The following is a 23,964-nucleotide window of genomic DNA, read 5'->3' as shown; positions in this document are numbered from 1 at the left end:
CCCCTTGATCTTTAAGTAGGCTAAATTTTCTTTTCTTTTCTTTTCTTCTCTCTTTTTGAAGATCTGTCTTTACTATTCAACTGCACCACAAGTTTTACCCAAACCCTTGAGATGGCTGTTTCCTTTTCCATAATTGTGTAATTCATCAGTATATCTTTATAATAGCATTTAAGACAGGGCATTATAGCCATTTGTTTACACATCTGTCTCCATCCCTAAAATGGAAGACTTTTCAGGGTAGGTCTCTGCAATTTCTACCCCAGTTATATGTACATATCTTACATTCATCAAATGTTATTGATTATAAGGGTCATGAAAAGACACATTTCCAGAATTTGTGGTCTTCTTATTGGAATAAAAGTGCTTTTTCTTTTTTTCTTAAGATCAACATATTTTTAATATCAAAAAGAAATTAAAAACTTAAAACATCTCAGCCTGAAGATCAAAATTATATATAGTCGCACATTTCTGCTACATGGCATTATTTCCTCTAATATATTTACTTACTGCTTCTAGTAATTTGATCTTCCTCTTCCTACTCTTTAACCCCATGTTTCTGCTTACTTCATTCTCTCTGCTTGGAATGCTGCTCTCCCCATATCTTCACACTGAACCTCCTGCCATGCTTGACATGACACACCAAATACCAAGTGTTTTCTCTCACTCCTAAGCTGCCTTAGTCCTGAATCTAGACTGTTTTCACCACAATTTATAATTTTCTTCCTTAAAAAATATGTTTCTGTCCTAACCACAACTAGAATGTAAGCTCCCCAAACAAATATCACATCTAAACCACACCTGTATAATACAGAGTAGAGAGTGGGAGACGAAGAAAAAAGAGACAGAAACAGAAGAGAGAGAAAGACACACACACACACACACACACACACACACACACACACACAGAATAAACAGGGTAATATATATCCTATTTATATTCAAGATCCCAGTAAACATTTGCCGAAGACTATAATTATAAGCCAAAGAAAGTACAAGCATCGAATATGATATCCAAACATCGTCTCAATTTTGTCCTTTCCAAAAGGAGTATCTCATTCTAAACCTTTATGTAAATCTGACTCTTATATTTTGAAAACTGAAATAATGGAGTTGGTATTCTTGGGATCCATAACAAACCCAATTACTGAACCACATGGAAAAAGTATATGAAAAAGGTAATGAAGGGAAAGGATAGTTTCTTCAAAAAATGGTGCTGGGGAAACTGGACTTCCATATCCAAAAGAATGAAGTTGGACTTATATTTTATATTACACACAAAAATGACTCAAAATTGATTAAAAGTCCAAACATAAAGCATGAAACTATAAAACTCCTAGAAGAGAATATAGGGGAAAATGTTGACATTAGTCTTGGCAGTGATTTCTTTCATATTAACACCAGAAGCATAGGCCAAAAAAAGCAAAAATAGACAAGTGGGACTACATCAAACTAAAAATCTTCTGCAAAGCAAAGGAAACAATTAACTGAGTTAAAAGGTAACCTGAAAAATGGGGGGAAAAAACTGTATCTGCAAAACATATAACTAATAAAGAGTTAATGACTTACATATATAAGTATCTTCTACAAGTCAACAGCAAAAATCCAAATAACTCAATTGAAAAATGGTCAAAAGACTTGAATAGACATATTTCCAAAGACAATATATAAATGACCAATAGGTACATGAAAAATGTTCAGCATCACTAATCATCAGGGAATGCAAATCAAAACACAATGAAATACCATCTCATACCTGTTCAAATGACTACTATTTCTTTTACATTTTTTCAGTTTATTGATTTATTTTTGAGAGAGAGAGAGAGAGAGAGAGAGAGAGAGAATGAGCAGGGGAGAGGCAGATAGAGGGAGAGAGAGAATCCCAAGCAGGCTCCACGCCACCAGCATAGAGCCTGATGCAGGGCTTGAACTCACGAACTGTGAGATCATGACCTGAGCTGAAATCAAGAGTTGGATGTTTAACTGACTGACCTACCCAAGAGCCCCTCAAATGACCATGAATAAACAAATAAATAGATAAATAAATAAACAGTGTTGACACGGATGTGGGGAAATTGGAAGTGTGTACCACCAGTGGAATGTACAATGGTGTGGCCAATATAGAAACAGTACGGAGATTCCTCAAAAAATTAAACGCAGAAGAACCACCATATAATGTAGTAATCCCACTCCTGGGATATATGGAGAAAGCTGAAATCAGGATCTTGAGAACATATATGCCTTTCCATGTTCATTGCAGCATTATTCACAATATTCAAGATATAGAAACAACTTAAATGTCCATGTATGGAAAAGTGGATGAAGAAAATGTGATATATATAGATATATATATGTATATATATGGTGCCTATAGTTAGCAATATTACAGTGTGCACTTTAAAAGTATGTCAAGAGACTATATCTCATATTAAGTGTTTCTTTTAAAAAAGAAAAAAAGAAGTAAAGGGGCATGAGGAAAATTTTGGAACTGATGGGTATGTTTATCACCTTGATTATAGTGATAGTTTCATGAATGTGTGCATGTATCAAAACTTAACAAATTGTATATATTAAATATGTATAGGGTTTTTTTGTATGTCAAATATACTTCAACAAAGCTGTTGTTTAAAAACGTAATGAGGGAAAATGGTAAAACAAAACAAAACCCTAGTAGATGAATTGTATTGATACATTCAATTCTTTACTTTTCCTCACATTTATATGCTTTTCCATATAAATTTGCAATGCTCTAAAAGGATGTTCTGCCCTATCCCTTGACACTGGGCTCAGTCGTGTGACTTGCTTTCTCCAATAGGTTGTTAGCAAATGCAAGCAGAGTCTGAAAAAGAGCTCATTCCCACCCACCCCCCATTTATTCATTTCTCCTCTGTCCCTGCACTGAGAAGAATATGCACAGACTAACCCACTGATCCCAAGAAGGGGATATAAAATACTTAGAACATAACAAAGTGGCCTCAGAAATCCAGCCAAGGCAATTCTGGATTAACCAACAGATAGCTGACCCCCAGATACGTAACCAAGACAAGATCAACAGAACTGGCTTGTGGACCGCCTCAGACACATGAGACATAAACATTGCTATTGCATGCAGTTGAGGCTATGTGATTGTTGAATATGTAGCATTATTATAATAATGTATAAATGACTGGCAAAAGTTATTTACTTGGGGAAGTAGGTAATGGATTTGAATTGCCCTGATATCATACAACAAAAAAATTCTCATATTTGATAACAATACTTAACATGTACATGAAATGACCAATTATGAGCTATGAAGCTAAAATAGACTTTTATATTAAAAGAAAATAATCAAGGATAATTGTTGATTAATCATGCTACAGGAAAGACTGAATTATTTTTTTCAGGAAATACATTATGAAATTCTTGCCATACAAAAAGATGTCCAAAGATTCTGCATACAAAATAATGGAAAAGAAATTAATAGACTTGCATCCACCAAGTAATTAATTAAAATATTTTATTATTTCCCTAGATTTTATCATCTTTGTGATAGCTTTCAGTTTTTTAAAATTTAATCCTTTGTGATTTATTTTCTCAACCTACTCACTTTTGTATCCAATTTTAATTTCATCATGCTATATTTATTTTTTTCTGAGAGAATGCCTCAAATCGTATAAGTTTTAGGACCTACAAGATTTCAATCAGTATCAGGTTGAAATTTAAGTGTCAGGAGAGAATGAAAGAAAAGTAACGCATGAGGTAGGAAAAACTAAAGAGAGTATATTCATGGAATATCTAATTTTTTTTCAGGCATCATGCTAGGCATTCTGACATGCAAAATGTCACTTTTAAAATAAGTATCTCACTAGTTGGCTTTACTTCAGTGTATAAAAAGTCCTAACTTCTTTTTTGGGTACCAAATGAATACAGAAGGGAATGAAAATTGCCATCCTAAACTTTAGGGTAAGATTCCATAGCTATAGTCAGTTGAACTCTCATATGGTATCTTGTAAGTATCTCTATAATGTCTCCAATTCAAAAAAATATGTATTCTTTCTATAAATATTTATTGAGCACTTAGTATATGCCACATGTTACGCTTGGGATGGGAAAATAGTGATGTAGCCAACAGATGTGGTCCCTAGGGGATAAACCTTCACTTGTAATTCTTCCTGACATTCCTACTATTCTGGGTACAATTTGAAGGCCCTGGAAATTGTTATTATCCTTGTTGCCTAGCATGTAGCATCCTGGTCTCACAAGCCGCTCTTCAATATTTGCCAAATAAATAAATGAATCAGCAATGGTTTCTCTTTAAGTTTGCTTATTCATAGCTTTTCTTGGTCATATTTCCAGAATTAAGCATGCAAGAAAAAATCGATATTATTTATCACACATAGAATATATTCAAATACGGAATCTAAAGGGAAAGCCAGAAGATTTACATGACACAGGGTTTGAGTGGACAGAAGTATAGGATGTGTAAGGCTGAAGTGTGTGTGAAGGGTGATGCAGGTTTTAGAAGGATTGAAGAAGAAATGAGGAGTTTGGGAACTCTGTTATAATCAGATATCAGACATCTTGTAAAATTACACTGGAACTAAAAAAAGTACCTTGCCAAAGTGCTATGTTCTTAGTCAACTTCATTTCTACCTGTGTGTTATCCACACAAATTTTTCCAATGGCAAAAAGGTGGCAATAATGCAAAATACATCAGAAAACACTGTGACAGCAATGAAAATACAAGAAGAAAGAGAAGAAGAGGAAGAGAGGAAAAGAAAAAGTGAAGGAGGGAGAAAAAAGCTCCTTACAAATTCTTCTTTACAACAGGTAAATCCAGTATCTTCCCAAGCAACTTCTAAGGACAGACTCCTTATTGCTTGTAATAATGAACAGGTATAAAAGAGTACAGTCATGTTTTCAAGTTCTGGGTTGAATGTGCAGAATGGGCAAGGCAAAAAAATAAATTTTATGACCCACTAAAATGCCAAGTTAAATTTGTAGTGGAAGATGCTGAGCGAGAATAGAGATATTTGGGTTTATAACCTGTGTACTCTCCATATCAGATTGTCTTGAAAATTATCATTTCCCTCTCATCAAAATGTTCTCAATAAAGATACTTTGTCAGAGTGTGAATAATATATCCTACAAAAATTTTAACCTAAAATTAAGTTGGTTCCAGGTTATTTTTCTTCATAACCCTATATATAATCTCTGTAATAACATTTGTAATTGTGGTATTTATGATAATATTTGTAGGTTATACTCAATTGGTTTTTCATTAGTCATGAAAATAATGTGTACTTCTGGCTTTTATCATTTATTAAGGTCAATTCCTCCCCCCCTCTTCATTTTCAATAGGAAAATGAACTTACAGAATAGTCAACAAACTAGAAGATAGACAGTCTTGGCTCCTAACTCCTCCAACACAAACGTGGTCGTATAAACTAGGGTACAATGGAGTATTCATTCAGGCAAATGAATTGCTCCCTTATCCTAATTCCACAGCATTACATAACACGTATCACACTGCTTTTTCATATTTATTTGTTTGCCTGAATTTCCCTGAAAATAAGGAATTTTTCAAGAATATGAAATATGCTTTTTTTTCCATCCAAAGTACATTGCACAGTAGAAGCATGAACAATTGTGGTCACTGAATTTAACTCTCTAAAATAGCTTTTCTTCCATAAATTAAGAGAAATATGTGAGTGTTCCTACTTTAGCTTTTAAGGAAACAAAACTAGTATAAGGACTGAACTTAAGTTCAGAGGACACAGTTCTCAGTCATGAGCCTTAGCTCTAACATTTAACAGCTTTGTGACCTTGGTGCCTGGAAATAATGTAACCTCACTGAGCATTAGTGTCCACTCTGAATGCTTCAACGACTTGTTATAAAAATGAGTTAAGATAATATATTTTTTTAAATATGTATTAAACTATAAAAGTAAAGTACAAAGTAGCATTATTGATGTGGTCCAGAGCTTTCACAATGGGGTTGGGGAGTAAGGCACACTTGAGCCATCATTATCTCATATTTTAACTTAAGTTTCTTAAGATGTCATGGCAGAAAAAAAGCAATGTGTTTCATCTTATATATTTAAGACCCAGTAAGCAAAAACAGCTATGTGTTTAAAATAAAACAATGAATACATGTAAAAGTCAACATAGTTTAGGGTATAATGATTCAGTGCTTTCAGTCTGATGTCTTACTTTACAAACAATTGGTCAAATAATACAACTGCCTGATTTATTTCCCTAATGAATTTACTGACCTATGGAACTGATAAGCACTTTGGAGGTTAGAGACTTCAAATGTTTCTTCTAAGCTTTGGCCAAGAGCAAACATGGTGAATTTTCAGCATAGTCAAAATGAGCAGTACGATGCTCCCTCCCTTTCTTGGACAGAAGCTAGTAGAAATGTTGTCTTAGCTCTTGTAGAAATCCTGCCAGTGGCTTTTAAACCTGATATTACCATACGACCTTTCCTGTGTTATTTCAGATATGTTCAAAACTTGCATAATTAACAAGTCAATTCAATGTGATTCTCTCTTTTTTTCCCTTAAGATGAAAAATGAAGCATGTCACCATCGATAATGAAAGCAAATGCCTGTCATCACTCATCCACTGTGGCCAATTTGTCTTATACATCAGATTTGTCTTATGGTCCACATGAAGAACTCTGAACAGCACAGGTGTCAATCCAGAAGATCATAGGGCAGAAACACCCTCCAAGAAATCTCACACATTTTGCAGGTTTTAGATTTACATCTTCCACAAATTTTCCATCAAACACTACTTTGCCAAAAGTGACACTATGGCCTCTTAGGTTTACTTATTAATTCATCCCATATATTCTAGACACTGTACTAGGCACTTGTAATACACTGAGGTAAAAGACAGACATGGCACCTGCAATCATAGTGGTAAAAGTCTATAAAATAGAATAAAAAAAAACACGCGTACACTCTGCAACTATCTTTTTACACATGAAGGCACTGAATCTCAAAGATGTGGTTTTCCCAGGGCCACAAAATCAGCCAGGAAAGGACTAGGATGTAGGGGTGCCTGGGTGGATGTCGGTTGAGCGTCCAACTCTTGATTTCAGCTCAGGTCATGATGTCACCATTTGTGGGATTGAGTCCTACACTGGGCTCTGCGCTGATAGCAAGAAGCCTGCTTGGGATTCTCTCTCCCTCTCCTTCTTCCCCTCCTCCACTTGCTTGTGTGTGTGAGTGCTCTGTCTCTCTCTCTCTCTCTCTCTCTCTCTCTCTCTCTCAACCTCTCTCTCTCTGTCTCTCTCTCTCAAAATAAATAAATATTTTTTAAAAAGCCAGACTAGGGTGAGGGTGTGAAACTATGTTCTGGTGGCTGTAAGGCTATAAAATATTGTTTCCCTTAAGAAATAAAAGAAAATTTCTAGTAACCACAACCTAAATAGTGGTAAAGAGAGAAAAAAATGGAACCATAATAAATAAATTTGTCAGCCAAGCAGAAATTCCCCACTCAGAAAGTATTAAACCTTTAGTTCCTTTTAGTTAAAATTAAACACAGACAACAAAAGCTAACTTCTTGAGATGGTTTAGATAAGCACAACCAAAGCTTTGCACTTCATTATCATTAATTACCAAAACAAGAAAGCACTTTTGAAAATTTATGCACACAATACTGATGAGCAATTATATTTAAATAGTGGAAAGTCAGTGAAAAAGCCACAAAGAAAAAATATTCATATTCCACTCAAGTTATACTGACATTGACACTCAAAGGTTGTATTTACTGCTCATGATTCAAATATATACTACATGATATATATGATATGGTATAATATATAAATATAAATTATATTTCTGCTGAATTCCAAAAATATTAAGTGGATCTATAGAAATAAATGTGGTAAGATTTTTATTTTTAGAAACGGAGCAGGAAAAATAGAATTTGAAAAATAAGAGGATGATTTTATCAGTATTCTCTACCTGAAAATTTGTTTTAGCTAATTTCTCCTATAATCCCTAGGTACAAAATTTTTCCAAAGTACCACATTTCACCTATCATTCTATTGCAATTGCTCAATAATAGTCACTGGATCCCCATGTCCTAAAATATAAAGTTGAAATTCCCTTAGCTGTCAGTTAAGGCACTCTAAAATATGGTTCTATAATATCTCCACATAATTTCTTTGCTAAAACCATTAGTCAGTTCATTTGTGCCCAACATGGAAGGAACTTTCTCCACTCAGTAATTCTGTGCCTCTTTATCTGAAAGGGAATTCTCCTAATCTTAGCTTACATATTTTGTTCCTATTCTTCAAGGTTCAGTTTAAGGTACACTTTCTCTGAGCACCATGACTTTTGGGGATCTCTCCTATCTCTTAAATCTAGCATTTTGTTTTTTTGTTTTGTTTTGTTTTCTAATCACTTGGTAGTACCAGTGCTACCTGGCATTATTAAGTTTTATTTTACATAAAGGTTCAACCCCAACCTTACCTACTTTTCTAGGAGCAGCTAGAAAGCAGGAATTGTATAGGAATCATCTTTGCAACTTAGTAACTAGAATACAGTTTTCCCTCAATATCTTGGTCTTAATGAAGATAAAGCATGAACATGGCAGGCATATGTGAAACTCCAAAACTATGTCTTAAGAAGACATATGAGCAGCGTGTGGGTGGCTCAGTTGGTTGAGTCTCGATTTCTGCTCAGGTCATGATCCCAGGGTCGGAAGATCAAGCCCCACATCAGGCTCTACACTAAGTGTGGAGCCTGCTTAAGAGTCTTTCCCTCTCTCCCTCTGCCCCTCTCCCTGCCTCGGTGGCATGCTCTCTCTCTGACTCTGTCTCTCAAAAAAGAAGAAGAAGAAGAAGAAGAAGAAGAAGAAGAAGAAGACAAATGAAGCTAGGCCACAATGACTATTGTAAAAATCTGTCTAAACAAAACAAAACAAAACAAAAAGCAAAAGAATTTACTGATATCTGCTGTGGACCGAGAAGGGGCCATTTACTGGTCATCTCCAGCTTTTTTCACAATAAAATATCAAGAAACATTCCCTAAAAGGACAGCAATGATTTGCAGTGTACTTTAAAATATTATCTTATTGTATAACTCTGTCTCATTTTTTTTTGTTACATATTACAACCTTCAGGAGTTTTGTTTGTTTGTTTTTAAATTCCAATACCTTGGCCACATCCATACCAACTAAATAAAAATCTCCAGGATTGAATCCAGGCATCAATATATTTTTTAAATTCTTCATATGATTCCAATGTACAGCATTGCCAAAAAGCAATTTCATATTTGGTAGGTCTGGGGTAGTTCTAACTAGCTTCCAGATGCTACTGTTGCTTCTATAACCTTACCAGTCAGTAGACCAAAGCGTGTTGTGGGCAGTATCTGTGTCTCCTGCAGTTTATGGGAAAGGCAGACTCTTAGGCCCCAACTAAGACCTACTGAGTCACAATTTTCACTTTCAGGAGTTTCCCAAGAGATTACTATGCATTTCAGATTCAAGAAGCACTGTTCTAGAGCAGTGGTTCTCAAAGTGTGGTCTGCTGAACTTGTTAGAAATACAAACATTCAGCCCTTCTTCCAGACCTATTGAATCAGAAATTCTGGGGGTAAGGCCCCCAAATCAGTAGTTTAACAAACCCTCTAGGTGATCCTGTTGCTCACTAAAGTATAAGAAGCAATGTTCCGGAAGAAATCACCGTTCTTACTCTTGACTGCACTTTGGAATTATCTGTGTTATTTAAGAATACTGACTGGATCCTCAGAGATTCTGATTTTATTGACTTGGGCATAAGATTTTTTTTAAGTTACCTTGGTGATTCTAATGTTCAAAATTTGGGAGCCATTGTTCTAGAGGATTTTGACGTGGTGGGAAGTAGACTGTCTCCCCTTGCATCATGATAGGACTTCCCCTGCTTACATCAGCAACAGAATCAAATGACAGAGAAGAGACCATGTGGAACATTTCATTCCTACCCCTCTGAAAGAAATTCCAAGTGCAGTGGGGTTGAATCCTATCCAGAGTCAACTTCAGTCAAACCCTCCTAAAGACAAAAAGACTCAGGGTGCCTGGGTGGCTCAGTTGGTTAAGCGTCCAACTTTGGCTCAGGTCATGATCTCGTGGTCCATGAGTTCGAGCCCCACATTGGGCTCTGTGATGACAGCTCAGAGCCTGGAGCCTGCTTCAGATTCTGTGTCTCCCTCTCTCTGTGCCCCTCCCCCACTGACAATCTGTCTCTCTCTCAAGAATGAATAAATGGTAAAAAAAAAATTTTTTTAAAGACAAGAAGCCTGGATCTAGGGCCCAGACAGGTGCTGAAATTGCAGATGAGGCTTCAAGAATGCTTATTATACAACTCTTCATGGCTCTGCTCAGTCCTACATTTTCCCTGAAATCACTCTTGATCACACTTTAGGCAACATAGATTTCTCCTCTTTCAGACTTTCCAGTAGGGTCCAGCAGTCTCTTCCAGTAGGGTAAGTTTGATGTTATATACTCTAAGTCTTTACATATAATTCCCATTTTGCAAATAAGAAACTAGTTTCAAAGTGCTAAACAAATTGCTCAAGGGTAGATAGCTGGTAAATGGAGAAATGCATGTTAATTTCCATAACTGTCTGTCTATGAAATTTTATGGGATGTTCACAACACCACACTGCTTCCTTAAGGATCATAACCTATCCCTGGTATATACCAAGGTAACAGTAAAATGGTATCTTCTGCCAATACCTAAGTAAGAGGAAGCAAAGAGAAGCTTTCTTTAAGATATTTTTAAAAATTCAATTAGAATACTATGGAGTGGGCTTAGTAATGCTGAACAGACATATTTTGACATGGGAATGTGCTCCACACTGTCTTGGTGTCAGGGAAAGCAGATGTACTAAGTGCAACCTCACTAGATCTTGGCAGAATGCCTGCTCAATACCACTCTATCTAGGCTACTGAATAATGCATGGAAATATATGCACACACACAAATACACACATCCTACACACCTCAAACTTCCAAGTCAGATACATGAAACTGGCCACCAAATGAAGAACATTTAAAATTATTGTATAATGGTTTACTATTATATATATATATATATATATATGTATATATATATGTATGTATATATATGTATATGTATATAATATTATAAATCTAGATTCTAGATCTATTCTAGATATCTATATCTATACATATGTATATCTATATATATGTCTGTGTATATATATATATATATATGTGTGTGTGTGTGTGTGTGTGTGTGTGTATATATATATAGTTTGGTTTTTTTTTAGAGAGAGAGCTTGAACAGGGGAGAGGGGCAGAGTGGGAGAGAGAGGGAGAGAGAGAAAAAAATCTCAAGCAGACTCCATGCTTAGTGCGGAGCCCAATGCAAGGCTCAATTCCATGACCCTCTGGATCGTGAGCTGAGCTCAAATCAAGATCTGTAGGCTCAACAGACTGAGCCACCCAGGTGCCCCTCCAAAAAATATTTTAATTTACAATTTAAATACATCAAGCATATTGAAGAAAAATCCCTCAAGTTCAATGTTTATACTCTTAAAATAAACCACCACAATATTTTATAAGTAAATCACACTTCTTTCTTAATACTTTCAAAAAGTTTTGTGAGAAAATGCAATGGTATGATTTAAGGAAGTATTTATTATGTGCTAGGAAATATTGACCAAGAAAAAGAAATTCAGTGTAAAGTGTGGGTAAAGGCATTAACTCTGGAACTAAACTCACTGAATTCAAATCCTGAATCTATCATTTAATATCTGTGTGTGTGACTAATTATTTAAACTTGCTATGCCTCAGTTTATTCATCTTCAACGTGGGCATGATTATAGTACCTGTTTTATAGAACTGTTTTAGATTTAAATGAATAAAATTTATAAAATTATTCAGTAAACATTAGCCATTATTATCTGACATGCCCCAAACTCATATTAAGAAGTAATACTTGGCATATAGGTTACCATTTATTTTTCTAAGTCCCTCATGGAAAATATATAATTCTTTCATAGTTCATGGTAGTATGCCCTGGAAAATATCTATTCATATCAGAATAAAGCTATGATTTGTTCCTTAATAAACTGCTATAAACTGGATACCTAATCAAACCAGCCACATATAAGAAATCTCAATGCTATTAATTACTATCTCCATTAAGTGTGAGAATGTAGGGAAACCTATATATAATCTCTCAAGCAATAATTTGTATTGAGGAATGAACACAGGATACAGATATAATGGAACTGAATTTTCTTTAGTCTACCTTTACCAAATCAACTTCACATCTCAGAGCCACAAGCAGGTAATTTCAGAAAGATTTTAATAATCTCTAATTTATCACAACTCTAATGCCCTTTTCTACTTTAAGGAATCCACCCCCTTTTTTTCTTATTTTTAAAGCACCTGAGTATTATAGTTTCTGTTCCCTACAAAATCAGCTTCAATTTAGCTCCTGGTCCTGGATGAATAATAAAAGCAATGGCTCTCTCTCTCTCTCTCTCTCTAGTATGTAAATGTACCATTTACATACTTTCAGAAATGATGCCTCTGTAATTATCACCATGAATATATATTCACATATTGCTTTAAGGATATATTTAAAACTGTGCAGAAGTGACTTCTTTTACTATTATTGCTATAAAGTTCACTTTTCTGCACTAACCATACTCAATTTTCTTCCTATTTTCATAATGGAAAATGACTTTCTTATCCATTTTTGAAGTCTCTTAAATTGTCTGTCATTCTCAAAACAAAAGGCAAACGTGATCCAATTTGCATTAATCCTTCATGCTGAGTGTTGTTCAACAAAGTCATATTCATTTTTAATGGCATTGTTCTGAGAATTCACTTTCATTCATTTATTCAACGAATATTGAGAACCTAATATGTCCCAGGCACTGTTCTAGGTGCTGGAGATACAACAGTGCAAAAGGCAGGCACACCTCCCTGCCCCTGTGGAGCTTTTATTCTAACTAATAAGCCTTTCAAATTTAAATGGTAGTCTGATTATACTATTATTACTATAAATTAACCTATTCATTTCCTTTGCTAAGGCATTACCCATTATTAAGGCCTTATTACATGCCAACACAGATAAATCAGACATAGTCAAGGACCTCAAGAAACTTACAACCTAAAAGAAGTAAATAAGTCACATACATAATAAATATATACAGATGAAACTGCATAAATTTCTTTTTTTAAGGTTATTTATTTATTTTTAGAGAGAGACACACAGAGAGAGAGAGAGACAGCGAGCAAACAAGTCAAGGAGGGGCAGAGAGAAGGAGAGACAGAATCCCAAGCAGGCTCCACACCATCAGCAGAGCCCAATGCGGAGTTCAAACCCATGAACCGCAAGATCATGACCTGAGCTGAGACCAAGAGGTGGACACTTAACTGACTAAGCCACCCAGGCGCCCCAAACTGCATGAATTTCTTAAGAGATGTACAGGGTATAGAGAGGAAAAAGCAGGACTTCCAGTTAAAGAAATTGGAAAAAAAAAATTCAGAGACAAAAGGCAATTGATCTTGTTTTTAGAGGATGATGTAATTAGTGGAAAAAAAATAACATAAGCAAGTATGAATGAGGAAACTCTGTGGTATACACGGGGAACATTTTAGTGGAGGAGGGACATAATAAAACACATAAGTATATTAGACAGTGACAAGTGTTCTGGGGGAAGAAAATATCAAGTCACCAAGGCAGAATGAAGTGTTAAAGACAGGGATTGAAATTTATCGACTAACCAAAAAAGGCCTCCACATGAAAAGGCATCATTTTTGAGGAAGGGAATGAAGAAGATGAGGAAGAGGGCTATTTAGGTATTCGGAGGAAGAACATGTTAGGAAGACATGGAATGCTGGGAGGCCTTGAGAAAAAGCATAGTTGCCATGTTTGAGGAACAAGAAGACTAATTGACAAGAGGTAATGGGCAGGATTAAGTAAAACCGTACTGGTCATAAAATGAACTTGGCTTTTACCCTTAATGATGTGTGATGAAAGAGACTGAACAGAGAAGTGACCTAGCCAACCTATGTTTTAACTGGGTCACTTTGGTTGCTGTGTGGCTAATAGACAAAAGAGGAAAGCCGTAAGTAAAAAGATCAGTCAGGAGGCTACTGCAGAAGTCCAAAGATAAGAGCAGCTTGGTCTAGGTAGTGGCAATAGGGGTTTTGCAAAGTGATCAGATTCTGTATATATTTTGAAGGCAGAGTGAATTCACTACAGTTTTCAAACTCATCACAAAAATTATTGTACTATCCACTCTTACAACTTTGCCTTTTTATAATGTGTTTAAAAGGGGAAATTTCAAGTTTTCAAAGAGAAAAACAAAAGTCGTTGCCAATTTTATAGGCTTTCAAAGTTTCAGATCTTTCAGGGATATTGGAGATAATCTTTTCTAAACACCTAATTTTGGATAAGAGTAGATAACCAGGAACAAAAGGCTTAAACAAGAACACTCAGCTAAGTGGGGACAGGACTTGCACTGGAAACAGGTTATCTGACTCACAGTCCAATTAGTGATACTTAAGTGATTTATACTCTTCCTTTGAAGTTGTATTCAGTCATTTTGATTTCACAACATTGAGTAAGAGGTATCCCAAACTCAAAACTCTTCAGGGCTTAGGCAGGTAGGAGGAAAATGTGGGGGAAAGGAGGTGCATCCATTGTTTGAATACACTCCTTTTTTTCCCCCGTGAAGCATGCCAACTAAATGAAACCTATCTGCATAGCCCTCCGGTTTGGGATCTTGGAAACGGTCCACTGCTGTGCTCGGCAGAAGGGCAAATAAGGACATCACACTCTACGAGGGGAAACACAAATACAGATAAGGAATGGCCAGTCGAATGTGACTTGTGCAGCTGTGAAGGTATATACAAGCTTCAAACACAGTAGGGTGAAGTGAGTTAGTGAGGGGTGTTGTATAAAGGTGGCAATTGTCAGGAAAGTTAGAGAAGGCTTCACATAAAGGAGATAAAAGTTGAGAAGGGCACTAAAGGGTAAGAGTGGCTTACTAGATAAGCCATTGGATAAGATGGGTGAAGTCAGTCCAAATAAATGTAATTAGCATGTGTAAAATGGCCAAGACACAGGCTTACCTATATATTTTTGTAATTCCCCCAAACCTATGCTTGATCACACATCTGTTTAGAATTGAGCTCTGATTCTCTCCAGATAATAAATCAAATGTAACATTCCATTCTCTCTCTCTCTGTATGTATGTACATATATGTACATATATATACACATACACACAGGCAGTATTCTCAATAAATATATACAGCAAACATATATAGATTGATAGATGTGCATATATATATGTACACCACATCTTTATCCATTCATCTATCACATGTTAAATACACTGGAATTAAAATAATTTTTTTAATGTGGCTACTAGAAAATTAAAAAAAAATATATAACCGATTCTGTACATGTTTGAGACACTACAAAGTCTGAATCTCATCATGGTTTGCAGTATGCCTACAGACCTATGCTTTCCCTATTATATTAGGAATTAGGTACCAGTAGAAGTAGGTATGGCAGTCCCAAGACAGAGACTGCCTTAATCAGAAAATGTGAACACTCCAAACCCTGGGGGCAGAGGAGAGTTACCAGTCATACCTACTGCAGTGTATCAGAATCCTCTAGAGGGCTTGTAAATGCAGACTGCTGAGCCACAGCACAGGGTTCTAATTCAGTATGTCTAGCTTAAGGCTCAAGAATGTTCCCAGATGATGCTGATGCTGGGGACTACACATTTTATGAACCACTGACTTAGAGCACTCTTCAATACTCCCAGCTAGCACCTTTACACTCTTTCATGTGTAACAATAGCTGCCACCATTAAGGATTCTACTTCAGTTGAAATGGCTGTGATCTATGAGATCCTTGCAAACACTCTTTCATCCATGCTGACAAAGATTAATAATAATAATAATTATAATTATTATTATTATAGTAACAACAATCAATAATATTAATTGAGAATTACTGTGTTTTAGGCACAGTAACTTTAAGCACTTTTCATGAATTGCCCCATTTCGTCTGCACAACAGCCCTATGATGTAAATTCTACTATCATTCCCACTTAATAAATGAGAGAATTGGATGTGAAGAAGTTAAATAACTACACCAAAGGTACAGAATCTCAAGTCAGATAGCCTGGATTCAAATTCTGGCTCTATCATTTATGCATGTGACTCTCCACATCTTTACACACACCTTGAGAATATCACATAGGGATCTGTAAAGTGAAGATTTCCTGCTGGCAGCATACTTTTCAGAAGAAATGGTATTTAAAGAAATGGAAGCTGCCAGTCAGTTTTTCTGAGCATACATTCCCTTCTATGCGAGAATTAATGGAAAGGCTACTAAAATCTGAGAGACTGTCTGTTCCTCTCATTTTGTGTAATCAGAGATTGTATAAAGCTGAGAAATTTTATGTGATTTGCTCAAGGTCAACACACTGGTCACCTCACAGAGCCAAGAATATATTAAAGACAACATTAGCCCTCCTTTCTTTCTAGGAATACACTTGGTTAAGTAACTTGTGTAAGATTCCTTTTTTTAAATTATTTTTTTGAGAGAGAGAGAGAGAGAGAGAGAGAGAGATAAAGAGACAGAGTACTAGCAGGAGAGGGGCAGAGAGAGAGGGAGACACAGAATCTGAAGCAGGCTCCAGGCTTTGAGCTGTCAGCACAGAGCCCAACGCAGGGCTTGAACTCACGAACCATGAGATCATGACCTAAGCCAAAGTCTGACGCCTAACAGACTGAGCCACCCAGGCGCTCTGCTCCCAGAAGACTCTTAACCTCTATGTATACTGCTTATAAATATGCCCACAAACAGTTACAGAGCAACTAGCAAGAAGGATAATTTCAAATGGCTCATGTTTTCCTTTACTGACTAGAGGAACACATGAGGACAGAAGTCTTAGGATTAAAAAGAAATACAAGACTAATAAGGAAAGAGGTCAAGGTTACAAAAAGTTTAGAAAGCTATCCCCCTATGATTTTCTGTGAGTGGGCAAACTATTCAAGGAAATAGTTTCTTGTTCATGCTCTCCATAAATATCATCTGGAGGCATAGTCTTTAAAATTAAAACATAGTCAACAAAACCAAATTTGTAACAAATGTTCATTACTCTCCTTCTAGCTATTAAAATCAAAAGGCATTTTTTCTTTATTAAAAAAATCAAGTGAAGTAACTGCATTCATAAGCTAAAGATAATTATTAATTTTGATAATGAAAAAATATGCCACTGCAAGAGTAACAACATTACATGTACCACAATGTTGCTTCATATTATGTAAATAATCTTGCTTAAAGAAAATCAGCAGGAGAAAACATACGTTGGTTTTCTTTTCATCCAACTTGTAGGTGTGATTTCACACATACAAACTGATGACATATTCTTAAAGTATAGATGATAGTAGAAGAAAATAATATCCCTATAGTTGGATATAGCGTAACCCTTACTCTCCCATGAGAATGATAATGTGTATGCTTGAGTAAGTGAAGGAGATGAACTGCCTGTCCAGGAAGGCCCCTGTCTGGGGAGAAAAACATCTTTATAATTCTTCACAGCATCCCTTATGTCCTTGATAGTTTTTCCCAACTAACCATGTGGATCATGTTTCTGTTGATAGTTTAGCAATATAGAGCTTCTGTTGGCTTTGGCTGTGTCTACAGACTTGTGGCTGGTGGTATCAAAACATCATATGTTTGGTATTGTATAGAAAACATAACTGGATGACTACATTTTTAAGTTTCCAATTGGATTTCTGAAACTCAGATACAGACCATTCACAGAGCTAGAACAAACAATTCTAAAATTTGTATGGAACCAGAAAAGACCCTGAAATGTTTCTTTATGCTGAACTCATGAAGAATTTAATTTATTCATAAAATCTGAATACACTGTTTGTATTTATAAACAGTAGTTAGGAACATGAAATATTAGATGTCTAGAATCAAAATATCTCAAGAAATGGACTCTGTGTTCATTAAATACTAAGCACAAAAGTCAAACAATTTATTAAATCAAAACATGGCAGATCATTAAGAAAACAATCTTGGAATGAATAAAACCTTTTTATTTTATTTATCTTTTTAACTTGCCATTAGCTTGTCTGATACTTTATTTATTTTTATAATATGAAATTTATTGTCAAATTGTTTTCCATACAACACCCAGTGCTCATCCCAACATGTGCCCTCCTCAATGCCCATCACCCATTTTCCCCTCCCTCCCACCCCCCATCAACCCTCAGTTTATTCTTAGTTTTTAAGAGTCTCTTATGGTTTGGCTCCCTCCCTCTCTAACAATAAAGCCTTTTTAAATAAGAAAGAAAAGCTGAGGGCATAAAAGCATATTTATAAAATAAAGCACAGCCAAAAAAATTCAGAGACAAGCAACAAAATAAGTAAAAAATTTACAACTCATGTAACAAAGAGCTGATATTTTAAAATATAAATAGATTTTCTACAAATGAAAAGACATTTCATAGAAACAGATATAAGCAGACATTTTACCAGAAAAGAAGTGAAGATGGTTCTTAAAATATATGAACAAGTGCTCAACCTAACTCATAATAAGACAAATGAAGTGTTTTTTTTAGGTAACAAAGAACTACAAGTTTGATAACACATTATGTCGATTACAACATAAGGAAACAAACACTCTCAATGTAAATTTGTATGATGGAGAGCAAATAGATATCTTTCAAAACTAAAAAAAAGCATTTATATATCCTTGACCTGGGAATTATGTTTCTATCCCATCCCATAAGTACACTTGTACATATGCAAAATTACTTATGCAAAAGTACAATATCCATCCCATAAGTACACTTGTACATATGCAAAATTACTTATGTACCAAGATATTCTTTATAGTGTTGTTTGCATTAACAAAATATAAGAAAGAACTGAAATGGCCTTTGATAGAGAGTTAGGTTAAATAAATTGTTCCTCCTAAATATGTACTAATATGGAAAAATCTTGTAGATATAACAGCTTTAAATTTAAAAAGGTGCTTAACAAATGTTAGGTAGATAGATGATGAAGAGAAAATATAAATACAAACACATAGCGTTGTATATGTTGATAAATGAATAGACTGTACCTAGAAGAATACCAAGAAATGTGACCACGTGGCAGATAAGAGAAGAACGGAAAATTGCTTTTGACTATGGCAATGTATCCCAGACAAAGAAACACACCCATGGTTAACGACTCACAGCAAAGAATAAAAATGCACATGTTGCTAGACCTGGGATGTCTTAGTAAGAGGGTGTAAGAAAGGACCTAGAGCATTTGGTCTTGTGTTAGGCAATTTTAGGGAGGGCTCAAAGAAATGTAGATTTACTCTCAACTGGACTAGTCTAAGAAAGTGGGTGTCATTCTATGATTAGGTATGTTAATAAATATTACCAAAAGACATGAACAGAGCAAAGCTAAAGCTGTGTTTAGTGAATTAGCAAGCAGCCACTCATATAAACCAGGATAGAGAAATAGTTGATCATTTTGTAGTTTGGACAACATTATTCTTTTTGTCTGTGTTCAGACATGATTACAGAGTGATCGGTCTTATTTTTGTCTTAATCCACCATGATCACAGTGGACTTGTCTGATTTGCTATTCTTTGAAATTGTGTATATTCAACAGAAGCACACCGTGGCCTGATAGAGGGCCAAGAAAGTTCCTGGCTGTCAGGGACTATTTTGCTCAACTGTATACACTTTTGTGTCCTTAAGATTTTGTATTATATACTTATCTTACCTATTCAAAATATGTTTTAAAAGAATATCAGGACTGGGGCTTCTGGGGGAGATGGTGGAGTAGAAGGACCTAGGCTCACCTGACCCCATGGAAACAACTAGGTAACACATCAGTGTAAATAACCCAAAGGCTGGCAGAATGAACTCCACAACTAACTAGCTGAATAAATAAAGATGTGGTATATACATACAATAGGATATTATTCACAGATAAAAAAGAATGAAATCTTGCCATTTGTAACAACATGGATGGAACTAGAAAGTAGAATGTTACAAAATCAGTCAGAGAAAGACAAATACCATATGATTTCACTCATATATGGAATTTAAGAAATAAAACAAATGAACAACGATGGAAAAGAGAGAGAGAGAAACCAAGAAAGCGACTCTTAACTCTAGAAAACAAACTGATGGTTGGGTGGGGGTGGATAGAGGATGGGTGAAATAGGTGATGGGGATTACAAGCACGCTTGTGATGAGCACCAAGTAATATATTGAAGTGTTGAATCACTATATTGTACACCTGAAACTAATATAACATTGTATGTTAACTATACTGGAATTAAAATTTTAAAGCTTAATAAAATTGAAAAAAAAAAAAGAATGTCAGGACTGAAGGAGACCTTAGAAGTCACTGAGCCCTAAAACTATCCAATCACCACCACCTTCTCCCACCTTCCCATACCAATGGGGTTTTCTTGTAAAACCCCCCACAAGTGCCAGTACAGCATCTGCTTGCATATCTCCAGTTTGACCATTCTACTAATTTATCAGGCAGCTCACTCCATACTCAAATGGCTGCTCATATATTTTGTGCAGAGGGAAAGAGAAGAATGCATTTGGTTATAATATCTTAATTGTTTTCACCCCAGCATGTTTGACCTCTTCTGATGCATCTTCTCCTACAGCAACTAGTAGAGCAGAATAATTACCTTTCTAATTTTATGTAAAATATTCCTATTAATACTCTCCAAACTGCAATTGTCTTTTTGTGTGCCAGTGTTCCAACACAGTTTTGTATCTTTTGTTATCATTACATTTGCAGAGATTCTTATCTGTTGCCACTGACAAACCCATTTGTTTTTGTACTCAATTACATGTAATTAGTCTTTTCTTCACGAACAAAAGAACAGGTGTCTTTATCAATTCAATGCAAGATACCATGGTAAGGTTGGTTGGACCTAATGATGTCTAGTGAACCAAACAGCACAATTCTGACAGATGCTCATAGTAACACGATTTTTTTTCAAACAATCAAATGCTTTTACTCCTGCCCACACCAAGTAGAGAAAGAAAAGTCATTTTCACATCTTAGAAGCTTATAATTTTCTATTTTTTAAAAAATGAGTAGAATTTTAATCCTTCTGATATTTCTACCCTTCATCCCTACTAAGAAAAAGTATAAATAAAAATTATTTGCTTTTATTGGAAATTGTTCAATGAAAATATGTATGTATGGGGAGAGGAATCAAAATAAAGTACATTAATTGAAAAACTGGTGAAATCTGAATAACGTCTATAGCTCAGTTAATAGTATTGTACCAGTTTTAATTTCTTGATTGTGATAATTTTACTGTTGTCACATAAAACGATACCCTTAGGAGAAACTAGGTGAGAAGTACATAGGAATATCCTGCATTGCTTTGTAATTTTTCTGAAGTCTAAAATTATTTCAGAAGAAAAGTCTAAAAAAAATATTTGGGTGAGTGAAGTATTTAGCCAATGACTCAGAGAAATTTTGCACATATGCACAAGAAGACATCCATTGATTGATTCCATTTTTTTTCGTTGAGTACTTACTATGCATCAGAGATCATTCTAAAGATAACTCAAAGAGCAAAACAAAATCTCTTCCCTCTTGAAACCTACATTCTCCTGGGAGAAAGATCAAAAACAAACAAACAAACAGCAACTGTGTATGTGTATAGTTTTATATCATGTGGTTATAAAAGCAATGAATACAAAAAAGGGGGGATATCAGAATAGAGAGAGCCAAGGTGAGATGTGTCATTTTATAAAGGATAGTTAGGGAGGGTGTTTTCAATATCTATAAGAAATAGAAATGATAATTATCCACCAAAAAGAGAATGGATAAATATATTTGGGTATATTCATGCAAAGAGATACTTTACAAAAATGAACATGAATAATAGAAAGCAAATATATCACCATCTATGCAGCTCACAACCATAATATAAGGGAGAAAAAGTACATAGAAATTATACAGCAATGCTCTCACTCATACAAAGTTCAAAACATGCAAAACAATATTATGAATGATTTAAGTATACACATATGAAATAAATGTATTTTTAAAACTGCATGGAAATAAAAAATGCTAAATTCAGGATAGTAGTTACGTCTGATACTGAAGGAAAGCAGAACTCCATTGGGAGAACATACAGTGGGTTCAAATGCATTTATACTGTTACCTGAATTTTAAGTCAGAGGTTGGGCATCCAGGTAGATTCATCCTAGTCTTGTTATTTTGTATACCTGAACTACTTTTAATACCAATATATCAAAAGGTGAGTGTAGTTGTTTATCTTAAGAAAAAAATATTTTAAATTTATTAATTCAGTTTCTAATAGTATTTGACAAAATGTATCACCCTCAACATGTGTTATGCACAATGCCACTATGCATATATACACACATAGGCATATATATTTGTACATATATATGTATGCATACAAATGTATGTTTATAAATATATAGGTATGGATTTACACTAGACCCTGACCCAGCATCTGCAGAGAGAGCACTGTTTAATTCTTTGTCTATGAAATGGAGAAGGAAGGATTTTTGTCAGTTGAACTCACATTTTTTGCCCTTGCCCTTCAGCCACAACCTCATGATAAAAGTCATACATCTTCAGGATGCCTGTCTGGGTTACAGCTGCATCCTGTGGAATGAAGTGTGGCTATTTGGCTTACTTGGGGATTAAATCTATTCTCCTCAATTTATAATTTTTCAATTTTTTTAAAAAGTTGAATGGACAATGCTGACAGAAGATATTATTATCTCGAGCTGCTTCATTTTATAGAAAAATAAACTGAGGTCCAGGGATACCTCAGAGATAGCAGAGGTGATACAGTGAAGCAATCTCCCTGATTCATTTCACCCATACTAACAGCTTACTAAATCTACATGAAGTACAGATACAATAGATGAAAATCTTACATGGAGAGAAAGGCATCCCCATTCCTCGGTACTCAGTTGAAAATGTGAATCATTTAAAGAGTGCATTCCTACAGCCACAAACCAACAATGCAAACCACAATAGGCTAATCAACCACTTTGCAGAAAACTGGGGATGCAATTTTTTATAATAAGATCTTTTCTGTATTGTAATTCATATTTTGCAACGTGTAATATTAAATGAACAAAGAATGATTTAGAAAGGGTGGACAAGAACATTTTCACACTTCAGGAGTTGCAGATCTTCCCCCAAATCTTTAATTTTAATTTAAAAGTTATTTCTCCATAGAATATAAGGCTTCTTAGATTATCTTAGGCAATTTGGTAGATTGCCACCCTGACCACAAAATTATATCCATCAGAAGACAACTCAATGGGACATATATTTGATGAGTATTTACTATGTGCTTGGCACTAACGATCTAGCAGTGAATCCAAACAAACTTTAGGAAACTATATGGCACCCTGCATAATTTTAAGATAACATGAATTTCCCCCTGGGTATCTGTGTATGATTCTGCAGAAACTAAAAGATATGATGAGAGTGATCACTCTTGGCTCTGAGGCTTATATTCCATTTTTTTTTTTCTGAAATGCAAATATACTACTATGTCATACCTTGATGATTTTGTTTAGTTATTAAACTTGTCAACTCTATACTTAAATTAGTTAAAAACTAATTCCAGGGATATTATTAAAAAACTTTGAATACGTGGCACTTTATTTTAAAAACTTATAAACAAACTTTCAGGTCTACTAGTCTTTATTATCCTGTTATTACCAATACATCATCATACTATTTTAATATATTTTTCTTTTACAATTAATAATTTGAGGTGCCTGGATGGCTTAGTCGGTTAAGCATCCAGCTCTTGATTTTGGCTCAGGTCATGATCTCATGGTTTGTGAGATGGAGCCTTGGGTCAGGCTCTGCACTGACAGCACAGAACCTGCTTGGGATTCTCTCTCTCCCTCTCTCTGCCT

The 23,964-nt window shown here is 35.1% G+C and overlaps 1 protein-coding gene across 4 annotated transcripts in view; it reads right to left on the bottom strand.

Moving 5' to 3' along the window:
* FGF12 (fibroblast growth factor 12) overlaps positions 1-23,964 on the bottom strand; it is a 560,417-nt gene that overhangs the window by 193,833 nt on the left and 342,620 nt on the right. The gene's annotated exons all lie outside the window — the stretch shown is intronic.

This window comes from Panthera pardus, unplaced genomic scaffold (assembly GCF_024362965.1).
Source record: "Panthera pardus isolate Hobbes unplaced genomic scaffold, ASM2436296v1 HiC_scaffold_16, whole genome shotgun sequence".
Lineage (NCBI taxonomy): Eukaryota > Metazoa > Chordata > Mammalia > Carnivora > Felidae > Panthera > Panthera pardus.
The sequence above is the reverse complement of the archived record's forward strand: the minus strand, read 5'-3'. Positions and strand labels throughout refer to the sequence as shown.